The sequence below is a fragment of the Dermochelys coriacea genome, chromosome 5 (genome assembly GCF_009764565.3).
Source record: "Dermochelys coriacea isolate rDerCor1 chromosome 5, rDerCor1.pri.v4, whole genome shotgun sequence".
Taxonomy (NCBI): Eukaryota; Metazoa; Chordata; order Testudines; family Dermochelyidae; genus Dermochelys; species Dermochelys coriacea.
In genome coordinates, this window is record NC_050072.1 from 81,985,510 (window position 1) to 82,002,186 (window position 16,677).

The following is a 16,677-nucleotide window of genomic DNA, read 5'->3' on the forward strand; positions in this document are numbered from 1 at the left end:
TGTTGATGATTTCAGTTCTAATGGTTATAAAGTTCTAACTTTTTGAATATCAATGTCTAATTCCATTAAATAATATTGCCTGAGCTTCCAATATATTCCTGCAACTGTGAACATTTAAATAGAGAAAAATAAAGTGTAAACTAATAATTTCTTGCAATTGAGTATTTAAAGTAATAAAATGCTAAAAAACATCAATGTCAATTCAGTAAAGAATTACTTGTTATATACAAATAAACACAATAGCGTTACTGCAAGCAATTCAAGCTATGTCTTCATTGTAAAAATAAATAAAGCTGCTTTATATTGAGATAGCTGTCTTGAATTAGCTATCTCCTTTTTTTTTTTTTAAGGCATAAGTAGTTTTTACCTCCATATATCTAGTTTAAAACAACTCCATACCCTCCCCTGCCCCCAATCTGGGGTTTACCTCGATATAGCCACATCAAGGTAAAAAATGGCAGTGCCTTGTCTCCAGTAGAGTGTTTTTTACTCTGCATAGCATCTTGATGCAAACCCCTCCCACCACCCTTTTTGCAGTGAAGACATAACTCATCCATTTCCTACAAAGAGAAAAATGAACTCTAAGCAGTAATTAACTCCCATCAACTATGCCATTCAACTATTTGGAGAAAAAAGTGATGCTAATACCTAAGTATGCATCCTAGTGGATATATTAGGAAACAGAATTATTTTTGGTGTACAGGTTAGTGACAATTTTTCCTAATCTAGATGGGATCTAAAATTCTATGTTAACGATATTTTTTTTCATGTTATCCCATCTCCTATACTCAATGCTGCCTCTTGCAGTCTGTTTTTAATCCTTATGATATACATATTTCTAAAGTACTTATCCCACCTTGATGTCTAATTACTACCATCAGCCAAGATTTATGATTAGTGATTTTTTTAAATATATTTATTTAATTTAATTAATTAATTTTTTGTGTCTGGCTGCTTCCTTTTTGGGGGCGGGGGTGTGCCTCTCCAACTTGAGTACCTTAAATGAGCCCAACTTTTCAAGATGTGCTCTACACCTGCCCTCTGAAAATCAGTCCCCTTAAAGTGCCCCAATTTAGGCACCCCAAATCACTAGTTAGTTCTGAAAACTTGGTCATTGTCTCTCTAGAAAAGTAGTATTGGAAACTGAAAGCCTTCCACAGGAATGAAAATGTCACCTCCTGAAGAGTCAGTCTTACTCAGTAAACACAGCAAAAGAAAACAATTTTGAGAGAGCCGCAAATCAAAAACCACTTAAAGAAGGTGGCCTGTTGATGGGCCTTGGGCTTCTACACTAACTCTACTTAGGTCATTTTTTAACTGTTAATATGGATACGCATCAGATGTAGAATCTGTTTCTAGTGACTTCATGCAGTTACTCCTGATTCTCACTGATAGAATTTTAAATTTAAAAACCGGACGTCTTGGGGGGGGGAACCTCCCTGCAGAGACAAGACCTGAGTGAAATCTGGATCAGGCCGTAGAGCCCTGTCTGCACGAGGACTTTTCAGATTTGTAATTCCCCTTGGTTAGCAGCAGCCATGCAGGCTGCACTGGAGACGGGGCTCAAAATAAGCAGGGAGACCTGAGCTTTGTTTACTACAGATTCACGAGTGCAGGGCCGGCTCTAGGCTCCAGCAACAGGAGGAGGTGCTTGGGGCGACACATGTCTAGGGGCGGCATGGCCGGCGCCGGCCATGCCGCCCCAGCTCGCCTCCGCCCGCTCCCTTGAGCGCGCCACTTTCGCTCCGCTTCTCCCTCCTCCCAGGCTTGCCGCGCGCCAAACAGCTGTTTGGCACGGCAAGCCTGGGAGGGAGGAGGAGCCGAGCGGCGGCGGGGGTGGAGCGGAGGCGAGCTGGGGCGGGGAGCGGTTCCACTGCCTCCGCTCCGGCTGCTGCCCCGGGCGCGCGGCCTCCCCCTCGCCTGAGAGGGAGCGGGGAGATGCGGAGCGGCGGCGCGTTCGGAGGAGCAAGCGAAGCGGAGGTGAGCTAGGGCGGGGGTGAGGGAGCCGCAGGAAGCAATGAGGCGGGGCCGGGGATTTGGGGAAGGGGCGGGGCCGGGGGGGGAACGAAAAAAAGAGCGGGGGCGGCAAAAAGTGCTAGAGCCGGCCCTGCGTGAGTGGTACCAATAATAGAGCTGCAGGTGTTGGGAATTATGAGTCTGAAAACGCTTATGTCTAAAAGACCTCAGCGGGATCAGAAGTAGGTACTTTGCCTGTTTCTGCTAGAACCGCCTGTTCTGAAAAGCCATTCTTTGTTTTATATTGTGAAATGGATCATTTTTACAGAGCCCGTGCTCGCGCTCGCTCTCTCTCTCTCTCTTTTTTTGTCTGTGCACGCTTTTGTTTAGCTGCTGTTGTGTGCAATAAAGAGGAAATAGCAGTGCAATATTCCTCCGTGTCTACTGATGAAAGCTGGGAAAACATAAAGTGTTGCCCTTGCACAATGAGTTGGGCAACTATATCAAAATTCAGGGGGGAGGGTGTTGGGAACTGCTCAGCATTATTATTATTATTATTATGGAAAAATGTGTCTAGATTTCCACTAGTAGGTCAAGAAGCTACTTTTCCAAGGTGTTTTCTGTGCTTCATCTCATTGACAGCTGTGTGTGTAAGAGGGGGAACTGTTCCTAAAATTGAATGTTAAAATTTTAAAAGCCACATAAACTATGTAGATTACATCATATACCAAAAACTTATGCCCTTAATAAATCAAGAAACTACCACAGTGTGGTACCAATATAATACAAATCCATTGATACAGACATCTTGGGCCAGATTTCCTACTGCTTTTCACATTGTGCAGTCACTTACACCGTGTAAAGTTCTACCAAATTATAAGTCTCTATTCTCACAGCCGAGTCAATGACGACCAGGAAGAAAGCTGCCCTTGAAGGGTCATTTGAGGATTCCATTGTGGCAGAAAAAATGCTCAGGTTGCATAAAGACAACGTAGCTGGTTCTATGCCACCCGTTCCCCCTCTTAATACAGGAAGCATAAGAAGATCAGGGGGGCAGGGAGGAGTGCATAGCAGTCTGACCAATTATTGGCCACTGCAGCTGCTGGATGTACAGGAGGCATAACCTAGAGCTGCCCTGCAACTGCTCTAAGGGTGTCTCTACACTGGAGGTGGAAGATGTAATTTTCAGCTTGAGTAAACATACCAGTTGCCAATTTTCATGCGGTACATAAGCACCCCAACTTTCACAATAAACCAAAAATCAAGATAATCTCTCCCTGCCCTTGCCCAGGGCTGGCCTTACCATGAGGTGAACTGAGGCAGCTGCCTCAGGTGCCAGACTGTGGGCGGGGGGCGTCTCTAGGACCCAGAGTGTAGAAAATTGTGTCTGCTGCTGGTGCATATGTATTCTCTCTGCTCTAGATGCACAGAGGTGGTGGAGTGCTGTGCTGGAGGAAGGAGGGCACAAGAGACATAACAGTCAGGCAGGAGAAAAGGTGAGAGGGAATAACAGAAAGCAGCAGGAGCTGCAGAGAGAGAGAGAGAGGAGGAGGAGCCTCTTATGTACCTCTCTAGCACCCCCGGAGGCTGAACTGATTAGCACCAGCTTCTCAGGGAGCTTCCTGTTTCCTGTGGCTTCCCTGAACTCACTTGAGGAGAACAGGCAGTCAACTGAAGGTGGGAGCCAGTTAGGCCCTTAAGTTGCTGGTATCTTCCCTCACTTGGGCCCTGCTACCAGCCTGCTTATTTGTCTCCTTCAATTCAGCGTTGAGAGCTACTATAGCTGGCACAGAACAGCAGTCATGAGTGAAAGAAGAAAACGCCCCTGTGGGATAGCATTCAGAAAAAGAGAAAGAAAGCAAAGGAAGCTTTTCTATCTAAGCAGGAAGGAGCTCTCCTGAGATACATAGACACAAATGTTCACGGTGAGCCTTCTGGCCCCAGTGAGGATATCCCTGATTTTCCAGTTAGTCAGAGTGCAGGTGACCTGGCAGCTACTGCAGCATCCATATCTCCATCTCAAATGGATGTAACCATGCACATTCCTGAAGAAAAGTGTATATCAGAGAAGTGTGGTGGAGGTGCAAGAAACGGCTGCTGCTGAGTTTAGTTCCTTAAGTCTAGGTGATCCAGGACTGTGGACCTACTTGAGCAATAGCCTGAGGGACTTGCTTGTACTACATGGGCCACAGCAAGTGGAAAAACTTCATGTTCCCCAAAGACAATGAAAATAGAAGTTTCCATCCAACACATTACTGGCGTGAAATCCCCAGTGGTGACAAAGTAGAGAGGCCATGACTTACGTACTCAAAAACCCAAAATGCTGCATGCTGTGTTTGTTGCAAACTCTGCCAGTCTAATTTTCCAGCCACATTGGGTTCTACAGGAACAAGGGACTGAAAAAATCTGGCTAGAAATCTGGCATGCCCTGAGAAGGCAGCAAATCACCAGAGAGCATTCCATAGGTGGAAAGAGCTTGAGATGAGACTTAGGTTAAAGACCACCATAGATGATCAGCATAAAGAGAAGATTGCATCAGAGTCTCTTTACCGGCAAAATGTTCTGAAAAGGCTCATTGCCATCGTGAGAATGCTTGCTACCCAAAACTTAGCACTGCATGACACTTCAGATCAGCTGTATGTGCCAAACAATGGAAACTTCCTTAAAATTGTGGAGCTGATGGCTGAGTTTGATGCTGTACTCCAGGAGCATCTAAGAAGAGTCACCACCCAAGAAATGTACATACACCACTACCTTGGAAAAACAAGTCAAAATGAGATCCTACAGTTACTGGCAACAAAAGTCCAACAGATTGTGGCAGATCTGAAGTCAGCAAGATATTACTTTATGCTGGACTGCACACCTGACATCAGCCATACAGAACAAATGACTTTAATGGTGCATTTTGTAATGGTGCATTTCAGAATCTAGTGAAACTGTTCCTGCAATGGTGACTGTCAGAGCATTTTCTAGAATTTATTGACATTGATGATACTACAGGAGCTGGTATGACAAATGTGCTGCTTAAAAAGCTGGAAGATAGGGGAATTCCGATAGCTGACATGAGAGGTCAGGGCTACGATAATGGTGCCAACATGAGAGGAAAGAACAGAGGAGTGCAGACAGATCCGAGAGTTAAACCCTCGAGCTTTTTTTGTCCCATGCAGTTCTCATTCATTGAACTTTGTGGTCAGTGATGCAGAATCAGCTTCTAGTGAGGCTGCTGAATTTTTCAATGTAATTCAAACATCTGTGTGTGTGTGTGTGGTTTTTTTTTTTTTTTTTAATTTTCCTCCATCAACTCATTGATAAATTTTTGAAGCAACATCTAGAAACATCCTCTCTGACACCAAAACCACTGAGTGCCACACAATGGGAAAATCGAGTGGAAGCAATAAAGCCTATCGAACACCATATTGGGAGGATAGATGATGCCATAGTTACCATTATGGAGGATAATGCTATGACAGGAACTGTTCTTTGGAGAACAGTGGCAGAGGGAAATGGAATCACCAGAAACATACATAACTTCAAATTTCTGTGTGGTTTAGCGTTGTGGCATGACATTGTTTGAAATGTTGTAAGCAATAGACTCCAAGGTGTTGACCTTGATATATCTGGAGCAATGGAACAACTGGACAAAGCAAAGTCATACCTACAGTCTTACCGGTCAGATGAGGGATTTCAAAACATTCTGAAGGGTGCACAGAAGTTGGCAGAGGAACTTCACACTGAAGCTATTTTCCCACCCATTCAAGAATACAAGAGTCACCAAAGAAGAAGACATTTTGATTATGAGGCATGGGATAATCCCATAAGAGACCCTAAACCACAATTCAAAGTTGAATTCTTTAACCAGGTGCTAGATTGTGCAATACGGTCAGTGGAATGTTTCATGCAACTCAAGGAACACAGCAGTACATTTGGGATGTTGTATGATATTCCAAAACGCCTCACTGTACTTGAAGACCTACACCAGCAATACAGGGCACTAGAGACAGTGTTGACACATGATGACATGCGCAATATTGATGTGAGTGATTTAGGTGATGAACTGAAAGCCCTTTCAAGATACATTTCAGCAGGATCAACTCCAAAGGCTGTTCTGGAATATATGTGCACAAATAAGATGACCACCCTCTTTCCAAATGCTTTTGTTGCTCTGCACATACTTCTCCACTGGCAGCTGTTACAGGAAGTGTTAGAACGCAGCTTCTCCAAACTGAAGTTAATAAAAATACATCTATACTCCACAATGACACAGGAGAGGCTGGTCGGCGTTGCAACCATCTCAATAGAGCATGAGCTGGCCCAGACTGTGGATCTTCAGGAAGCGGTTCAAATCTTTGAACCAAGAAGGCATGGAAAGCACCACTTTGATTTATTCAAACAGATAAACATGCCAGTATTTACTATGCAGACAAGAAAAGTTGCATTTGCTGTTCAGGTGTTTGAAAGTTAAGTGTTGTTTAAAATGTCTGAACCAGACATATTAAGTTCTCCTTTATTGGGGTAGGTAGCAGAGCACTAGAACAGGAAGAAGGCAGAATTGAGACCTTTCCAAGTTTTGGCCCAAGTGAGGGGGCATGGGGCATCATTTTGAGCTCCCTGCCTCAGGTACCAAAATGTTGTGGGCCGGCTCTGCCCTTGCCCCTGTTTGCTGGGCTCCGATTCCCCCCCACCACCCCCCCAAAAAAAGAAAGCTACAAGCCCAACAAGCTACTAGCCAACCAGCAACCCTTAAGCCAAAAACAAGCCCAATTTTTTTCCGTGGGTTTGACATGTCTGGCTCTAACTCTGAGCTAGCATGCTATAAATAGAAGTGTAGCTGCAGTGGTGGGAGGGGTAGCCACCTGAAATACATACTTAGGTACTGAGACAGGATCATATTGAGGGCAGCTAGCTCCTTCTCTTGCTTCTATTTTTAGTGAACTATCAAAGGTAGCACAAGGTGTCTACTTGAATGGGAAAATACAACTTCTAGCTCCAGTGTAGACAAACCCAGAGTCACACCAGGAGGTTGTTTCGGCTCTTGGCTGGCCCAGGAGTGGGAGAGAAGAAAAGTTATTTTATAGCTCACTTCCTTTTCGGCAGCACTGAGTTTGACTGAGTCCACAAATTGTAAGGGAGAGGATAATCAGGATTTATATTCCTATTGTATTCTAAATCTATAGGATTACTCCCTAGGCAATGGAGCCATATAATCCATTAGCCTTTACTCCTGTCTTTCAGATAGCCAGGGAAGATCAAGCGTAAAGCTGTGCTTTGACAGTCAAATTAAATATCTTCATAAAACCTGTTCATGCAACTCACTTCATGCATGTATGAGCCACTTCTAATCTCCAGTTCACTGCACTACAACTTTGGCCACTTTTTGCATCCAATGAAGTGAGCTGTAGCTCATGAAAGCTTATGCTCAAATAAATTTGTTAGTCTAAGGTGCCACAAGTACTTTTTTTTTTTTTTTGGCCTCTAAATGTCCTTTCCAAATGTAACCATCAGTTATCATCTGCACATAATCAAACAGATGCAGTAAACACATAGATTTCAGGACGAGGGATCTCTTGTCAAGCAATTTCTGCTATACTTAATTATCCAGACATTTTGATTCTTCCTGCTGTAGGGGACCAGATCATGCAGGGCAGATCAAAGACAATATCTCCATTCTGCAGTTTTAGCCATAGTGGAGTGTGGCTGTGGTGTATAACAGAAATAAAATTTTAAAATGTAATGTGTAAGAAACATTCAGGAGCACCTGGGGTTGGACTGAAGGAATAATGGTGCAGTATGTCATATAATTCTATGAAGTATTTTGGGATGTAGTTTGTATGAAAGATGCATAAAAATTAAAGTAGTATTAGTTCTTGTCAGCTTGAATGACAAATTGGAAGTTGAACAAGTGGGACTTTTAAAATTCATTTTTGAAGTATATAAATAGCTTCAAAATAATTGTGCTGTAAATTAACTCAATCACAGTATGAACAAGGGAATATCAATTATTTTTCAAAACTGCAAGAACATTGGTTTGACTTGTATCTTTGAATGGCAAAAATACAATAATGTATTGACTGACTTCTCACAAATGCTATTAATTTAGACTAATACAAGTAATTTACATATACTTGAGTTAGTTCTTATTGTAGTATATGGCCTGCAGGTATTAAACTTTTGATACTGGACATTTAAAAGATGTATCTACTGTGCATGTCTAGTAACTCATGTTTTTTTTTTTTTTGTAAAGCTACAAAGAATTCAGTTCTTTTGAATGTTTACAATGATCTTAACAGCAAATAATGGAAACAATTCTATTGCTTTTGCTGCATTAATGCTTTTAAAATTATAAAATCTGATCTTGTTAGTATCAGTTTATGTATGTTAGAACTGGTAGGGGAACAGTTTTTCCCATATTTTGTAAGAATTTGAATACTTTTTATCCTCATGAATTGGGACAAAAATCTCAAATGGTCACAAACTGAAAACGTCCCGTTTGAGTCAGTTGAAATTAAACTAAATTTGAACCATTTTGAACCAAATATCAAATTCTTCATCTAAAGAAGTTTTCAACATTTTAATATTTTGAGTTGGGAGATTTGTCAAAACTAACCCTATTTCATGAATGGGTTTGGTTGTGATTTAATTTTTTTTTTAACTGGAAAAAAATGCTGATTTATCTGGAATTCTTCAGTCAATATCTAATTGTTTCCCATGTACAGTACATAAAAATACATACTTGGGGTTTTAGAAGAATTCCACTAAAGTCAAGAAATGTAAAACTAGGGCTGAAATGTACCAGCAGGTTTTTCAGGACACAGGCCCTTAACACCTAAAGTGAACCTCTAGAAATTTATGTAAGTATTGGGAAATAAAAGCACAGCCATATCTCTTTAAACGTCTTTTGCCTTTGGCAGAGAAATTATTTTACTCTTTAACATACTGGTTTTGGACAGTTTTACATCTTTTCCAATTCATGATAGTTTATATATGTACACTCCCAGAGATTTGGCTGGAAAATGAGTGGTGTAAACTTTCCCTTCCCTTAATCTTGTATTTCAAAATTTAAGTGCTGACTGTAACCAATTCTGACACCAGGATGAATATATGAGATTGGTAAATTGAAGGACTGGTGCCAATGCAATACTAACTATCCATCCATAAGAGATTACAGGTCAGGAATCTGCAACAGCTTTCTCATACCTCCCCATCTACTTTCAAGCAGAGCCCTTCACTTTGTTTTGTGCAAAACTGATGACATGCTGTGATGCACCATTTCACAACTGACTCCAGTTCCTCTCTTTACTAGAGAGTAAATTTTCTTCTCGGTACTTGTAAAATACAGGATCAAGTGTTTCTCTTCTGCATTGTCTTCAAGTTTTAAGGATATATAAACTATTCCCTGCCAGGTCTGGAAATAATTTAAGACTTTAAACTGTACCTGAACTAGCAATTAGACCTTACTTATGCCTGGCTGCCTAGGTCCCGAAGGGACCACTGTGCTGGTCAGAAATAGCCAGAGCATATTCTTCACCAGCTAAATCCCCTAGACTTGGGGCTGACAGAGGGTGGGTATGTAGTAATTATATTGGCTTGATACCATGCAGGGGCTCCTATGCCATGAGACTTCCCCAGTGTTGGGTTCTTCCAACTTTATAGTTCCTTTATGCTACTGACCTAATGGGGCCACAGTGAGTTGATAAACCAAGCCCACAGAGCCTGACTCAAGCACAAGAAACTGCCATTAAAGTGGTGACAAGTTTTGAGTGGAAGCTTTTAGTCTGTATCAGCAAAACCAACAAGGAATACTCGTGGCACCTTAGAGACTAACAAATTTATTTGTGCACAAGCTTTTGTGGGCTCAAACTCACTTCATCAGATGCATGGAGTGGAAAATACAGTAGGCAGAATATATATACACAGTACATGAAAAGATGGGAGTTGCTTTACCAAGTGGAGGATCAGTTCTAATGAGACAATTCAAATAAAGTGGAAGTGAGCTATTACCAACAGGAGGAGAAATTACTTTTGTAGTGGTAATCAGAGTGGCCCATTTCAAACAGTTGACAAGAAGGTGTGAGTAACAGTAGGGGGGGAATTAGCATGGGGAAATTTAGTTTTTGTAGTGACCCATTCACTCCCAGTCTTTATTCAGGCCTAATTTGATGGTGTCCAGTTTGAAAATTAATTCCAGTTCTGCAGTTTCTCATTGGAGTCTGCTTTTGAAGTTTTTTTTTGTTGAATGGCCACTTTTAAGTCTGAGTGTCCAGGGAGATTGAAGTGTTTTCTGACTGGCAAGGCAATTTCCATCTTTTCATGTATTGTGTGTGTATATATATTCTGCCTACTGTACTTTCCACTCCATGCATCTGATAAAGTGGGTTTTAGCCCACAAAAGCTTATACACAAATAAATGTTAGTCTCTAAGGTGCCACAAGTATTCCTTGTTGGTTTTGCCATTAAAATGGTGCAGCTCAGCATCAAGGATGGTAGCAGCTTGATCTAGCTCTTTAGTTCCTCTCAAGTGTTTGAGGGGAAAACTGTTTAGAGATATGAGAGAATAGCAGCTCGTCTGGGAGCATACAGTATCGAAACAGGTTTTTGCTATTGATCAGTTAAGAAAGAAAAGTGTCTCTCAGCCATATACAATTGAATTTTGTTAGTTTAAGGTTGGTGAACCTCACAGACTACTTTTGAGCCCACAGAACTAATGTGAATATTCATTTTCTGTGAACTCATAGTTTTCATTCCCCCTCAAGATTGATTCAATGTGGGTGGAAAATAAACCAACACATTTTAAAGGAAAGTCTGGCTATAAGATTAGAATACCATCCTTAAGCCCTGGATCGCCACAAGTGGGCGCTTTGTTTACAGTATATCTGCTGCATTTATTTAGTCATTCTTTTAGAATTTCTCTCTTCCACTCTCTCCTTGTTTTTTCAGTCTACTTAGTAAAATGCAAAGCTGGTGATATTAGAACTGGACTCAAATTGTTAGATGCTTAATGTTCAGATTTAGGCAAAGCATGTTTACCAGTTGCTGGAGTTTATAGACTAAGAGGAAGATTCCATTTTCAGACCCAAAATTCTTACAGCCGCACCACAGTGACTTGAAAAACCATATTGGCTCAATAATCACTTGGGTAAAGGTTGGTGTAATGAGTTAGACAAAGGCAAAATAATTAATTGAGTCATACAAGTGTAAATCGATGCAATTAATTGCTAGCTCAACTGTGATCTAAATCATTTTTTGTCAGGTAGTTGGTTACGGCAGGCACACTGTAAAAGACTCTGGGATTATACAAATTGATCCACTTTTTTCTGGCAGTGGCACTTCTGCAGCACATAAGGAGTTGTAAAGGTGACTGAACTCGGTGTGTAAATTTAAAGTTCTCCCCGACATACTTCCACCACCTGCATAACACTGTCCTGCAGGTAATAAGTGGGAGTGTCTGCACCAGCTCAACCACCTGGATTTGTATCAAGCTACTTGGGAACACTGGTCATTGGATAGCCTTTAAAAATGCATAATAGAATGACAAACCAGACCTCCTTTGAGGATAGCAGTTTTTGGAGGAATAATAGCTATGCTGCCATCTGAATTCATGAGGTATATGTACCAGTTTTCCATGAGGGGGACCAGCAGGACAGTTTTGCATTTATTAACATTCCTTTTTTTTAGTCTCTGTAACTGGCCCACTAAAAGTGATGCTGCTCTTGCACAGCCATGCAAGGACTGAATGCATAAGAAATCTTCACAATGAAGAACAGTTTCTGGGTGACCCTTGATGTTTGGGCACTTCATGCAAAATATACTCCATCCTCCATCTACCAGCCACCCAGTACTGCACTTGGCTTATTCTACATCAACACCAGCAATGCCACTCACAGTACATACCCTCCTAAGTGTCTAATTTAAAGACAGACGTGTGCACTAGTTTCACTTTGCCAGTCATGAACTGAATGGACCCCAATCAGTAGATTTAATGTGTTGGGTTTTTTTATAAGCCATTTATCATTTTAGCAGTACAAAGGTTGCTTCCTATTTCTTTGGATGTATCCTGTCAGATGAGCAATCATTGTTATCCAATTATTTTTACAGCTTTGACAAGGTAGTGCCAAACAAAGCAAGCCACATCAAATTCAACCCTGTTTTAAGTTAATGCTACTCCACTGAAGTTACTGGAGTAGTGCCTGCATACACCAGGGCTGCCTTTGGTCCCTAGAGTTGTATATTAAAAGAAAGAAATGTTACCTCAAAGCTATATAGTATTGACACACAGCCCACACTGGGAGTCCTTCAGCTGCTTTCATGAAGTGTCTGCTTTATCTGAAACTGCTTCTTGTAGTAAAAGGTGTATATTTATTAGGCCTGATTTTATAATTGCACTTGTTTTCTCATCCATATGTATTATAACAAGAAATGTCTAATTTACATGGTATCCATTTTGGAAGATTAACTACCTCAAACGAGATAGGCATACCTATACAATGGAAGCCACACCAGAGGATAGTTTTCTGGGCCCTTTTCTTAAGCCCACACGTCAGCTTCTCCATCATCAGTACTTTCCATATCCCCTCAAACACCATTGTTCGATATGTACAAGTGGTAATAGAAAAAAGAGTTGTTCTTCTCCTCGCACTGTGACCTCAGATTGGACGTTACTCAGTAGCCAGACTACAATCCTGCAGATTTTTTCCCATGTTGCTTGCTCGGTGAGGAATCCTGTTAAAATCAATAGCAGGTCTAACAGGATTGGTTTCTGCAATATCCTTAATGAGGCTTCACTCCTGGACCTGGACCCAGACCCATATGGATGGAGCCCCATGGAAATAATGGAATGGAGCTCTTTTGCAGAACAAGGGGCTAAGTTTGGATATATTTGTTGGGTTACTATCTTTGAGGAATCGTTCAGTGTGTGACTGGGGAGCCAAAACTAATCTCCACATTGTTTCCAACATATTAATCTGGGAAAAGGTTCTGAAAATATTATTTCAAGTAATTTTATTTAACATACACTCACATTAATGATGTGCCAATTTTAGTCCATATGTTGGATCAGTAAGTAATGTGAGAATCATAGACTTTACACCAGGGGTCGACAATCTATGGCACACGTGCCAAAGATGTCACGTGAGCCAATTTTTAATGGCACATTGCTGTCTGCCAGGGACCCCAGCAGACAGCAGCGTGTCACAAAAAATCCTGCCCAGCACAGCCCGCTCTTCTCCGCGCACCGCTCTGCCTGCCCTGCAAGGAGAAGCTTCCCCCTTTTCCCCCCCCTTCCCCCAGCGTGCTGGGTTCCTGCCCCTCCTTCTCTCCCTCCCTGCAGCCGAGCAACGGACAGCTCTTGGGAAGGGGGTGGAATCGGCGTATCCCCTCCAGCCCTCTGCCGTGAGTTGCTCCCCACATTCCCAACCCCACCCTGAGCACCGAACAGAAGCTCCTGCACCCCTCCCCCGCAACATTCCCAGCCTGCTCCTTCACCCCCAACCCTGTTCTCAGCACACTCCCATCCTCACCTCAGTGCAGAGAGAGGAAGAGAAAGAATAGGTACATCTCCCTGGTTCTAGCCAATGTGGACAGGGTCAGGACCCCAGACTAACAGTGGGCTGAGTGGGGCCAGCTGGCAGGAGCCAGCGGATGGAACCCCAGAGCAGCAGCGGGCTGAGCAGCAGTGGGCTGAGCCACTCAGCCCACTGCCGGTCTGGGGCTCTGGCTGCTGGCCCCTTGCCAGCCGGGTCCCAGCTGCAGGCCCCGCTCAGCCCGCTGCTGGCCTAGGTGAACGGAACCCCAGGCCGGCAGCAGGCTGAGCGGGCTGGCGGTGTAAGATCAGAATTTAATTTAATTTTAAATTAAGCTTTTTAAACATTTTGAAAACCTTGTTTACATACAATAGTTTAGTTATAGACTATATAGACTTATAGAGAGAGACCTTCTAAAAAATGTTAAAATGTATTATTGGCACATGAAACCTTAAAGTGAAAAAATGAAGGCTCGGCACACCACTTCTAAAAGGTTGCCAACCCCTGCTTTAGACTATCATAATGGTCCCTTCTGACCTTAGTCTGTCCTCCTGCACAACGCAGGCCACAGAATCTCACCCACCCACTCCTGTAACAAACCCCTGACCTAGGACTGAGTATTGAAGTCCTCAAATCGTGGCTTAAAGACTTCAAGGTGCAGAGAATCATCCAGCAAGTTATCCGTTCCCCACACTGCAGAGGAAGGCGAAAAAACCCCAGAGCCTATGCTCTGGAGAAAAATTCCTTCCCAACACAAATATGGCGATCAGCGAAACCCTGAGCATGTGGGCAAGACTCACCAGCTAGACACAGAGGAAAGAATTCTCTGTAGTGACTCAGATCCCTCTCTAGCATCCCATCACAGGCCATTGGGCATATTTACTGCTAATTGTCAGAGATCAATTAATTGCCAAAATTAGCTATCCTATCATATCATCCCCTCCATAACCTTATCAAGCTTAGTCTTGAAGCCAGATATGTCTTTTGCCTCCACTGCTCCCCTTGGAAGGCTATTCCAGAACTTCACTCCTCTGATGGTTTGAAACCTTCTAATTTCAAGTCTAAACTTCCTGATGGCCAGTTTATATCCATTTGTTCTTGTGTCCACATTGGTACTGAACTTAAATAATTCCTCTCCCTCTCTGGTATTTATCCCTCTGATATATTTATAGAGTGCAGTCATATCTCCCCTCAGCCTTCTTTTGGTTAGGCTAAACAAGCCAAGCTCTTTGAGTCTCCTTTCGTAAGACAGGTTTTCCATTCCTTGGCTCATCCTAGTAGCCCTTCTCTGTACCTGTTCCAGTTTGAATTCATCCTTCTTAAACATGGGAGACCAGAACTGCACACAATATTTCAGCTGAGGTCTCACCAGTGCCTTGTATAATGGGACTAACACCTCTTTATCGCTATTGGAAATAAATTGCCTGATGCATCCCAAGACCACATTAGCTTTTTTCACGGCCATATCATATTGGCGGCTTATAGCCATCCTGTGATCAACCAATACTCCAAGTCCTTCTCCTCCTCCGTTACTTCCAAGTGATGCGTCCCCAGTTTATAACAAAAATTCTTGTTGTTAATCCCTAAATGCATGACCTTGCACTTTTCACTACTAAATTTCATCCTATTACTATTACTCCAGTTTATAAGGTCATCCAGATCTTCCTGTATGATATCCTGGTCCCTCTCTGTATTGGCAATACCTCCCAACTCCGTGTCATCCATAAACTTTATTAGCCCATTCCCACTTTTTGTGCCAAGGTCTGTAATAAAAACGTTAAATAAGATTGGTCCCAAAACGAATCCCTGAGAAACTCCACTAGTAACCTCCTTCCAGCCTGATAGTTCACCTTTCGGTATGACAATTGTAGTCTCCCCTTTAACCAGTTCCTTACCCACCTTTCAATTTTCATATTGATCCCTATCTTTTTCCAATTTAGCTAATAATTCCACATGTGGAACCGTAACAAATGCCTTACTGAAATCGAGGTAAATTAGATCCACTGCGTTATCTTTGTCTAAAAAAATCTGTTACTCTCTCAAAGAGGAGATCAGGTTGGTTTGGCATGATCTACCTTTTGTAAAACCATGTTGTATTTTGTCCCAAATACTGTTGACCTCAATGTTCTTAACTACTTTCTCCTTCAAAATTTTTTCCAAGACTTTGCATACTACAGATGTCAAACTAACAGCCCTGTACCCAGATCACTTTTTTTTTCCTTTCTTAAAAATAGGAACTACGTTAGCAATTCTCCAGTCATATGGTACAACCCCTGAGTTTACAGCTTTATTAAAAAATATTGCGAATGGGCTTGCAATTTCATGTGCCAGTTCCTTTAATATTCTTGGATGAAGATTATCTGGGCCCCCCGATTTAGTCCCATTAAGCTGTTCGAGTTTGGCTTCTGCCTTGGACATGGTAATATCTACCTCCCATATCCTCATTCCCATTTGTCATCCTGCCATTATCCTAAGATTCTCATTTGCCTCAGTCTTTAATGAGGATAAAGTATTTGTTTAGATATTGGGCCAGGCTTATATTATCCTTAACCTCCACTCCATCCTCAGTGTTTAAGAGTCCCACTTCTTCTTTCTTTGTTTTCTTCTTCTTTATATGGCTATCAAACCTTTTTACTATTGGTTTTAATTCCCTTTGCAAGGTCCAATTCTACATGGCTTTTGGCCTTTCTGACTTTATCCCTACATATTCTAATCTCAATAAGGTAGGTTGCTGATCCCTCCCATCTTCCACTCCTTGAAGGCTTTCTGCTTTTTCTTAATCACCTCTCTGAGATGCTTGCTCATCCAGCTTGGTCTACAACTCCTGCCTATGAGGGTTTTTTTTTGTTTGTTTCCCCCCCGCCCTCCTTTCTTGGGATGCAGGCTTCTGATAGTTTCTGCAACCTTGACTTGAAGTAATTCCAGGCCTCCTCCGCCTTTAATCCACAAGTTCTTCAGTCCAATCCACTTCCCTAACTAATTTCCTTAATTTTTTTTAAGTTAGCCCTTTTGAAATCAAAAACCCTAGTCACAATCTGTTTTTGTTTATCCTTCCATTTAGTTTGAACTGAATTAGTTCATGATCGCTCAAACCAAGGTTGTCCCCTACAACCATTTCTTCTGTGAGGACCTCACTATTCACCAAAACCAAATCTAAAATCGCATTCCCTCTTGTCAGCTCAGCAACTACTAGTTGAAGGAATCC

At 42.1% G+C, this 16,677-nt stretch overlaps 1 long non-coding RNA gene across 1 annotated transcript in view; it reads left to right on the forward strand.

The window, feature by feature from the left end:
* The first annotated feature begins 1,920 nt into the window (after window positions 1-1,920).
* The window catches only part of LOC119855813, a 165,124-nt gene continuing 150,367 nt past the window's right edge, over window positions 1,921-16,677 (forward strand). The window contains exon 1 of the long non-coding RNA XR_005293041.1: window positions 1,921-1,980. This is a non-coding gene — a long non-coding RNA (uncharacterized LOC119855813). The remainder of the gene's footprint in view (window positions 1,981-16,677) is intronic.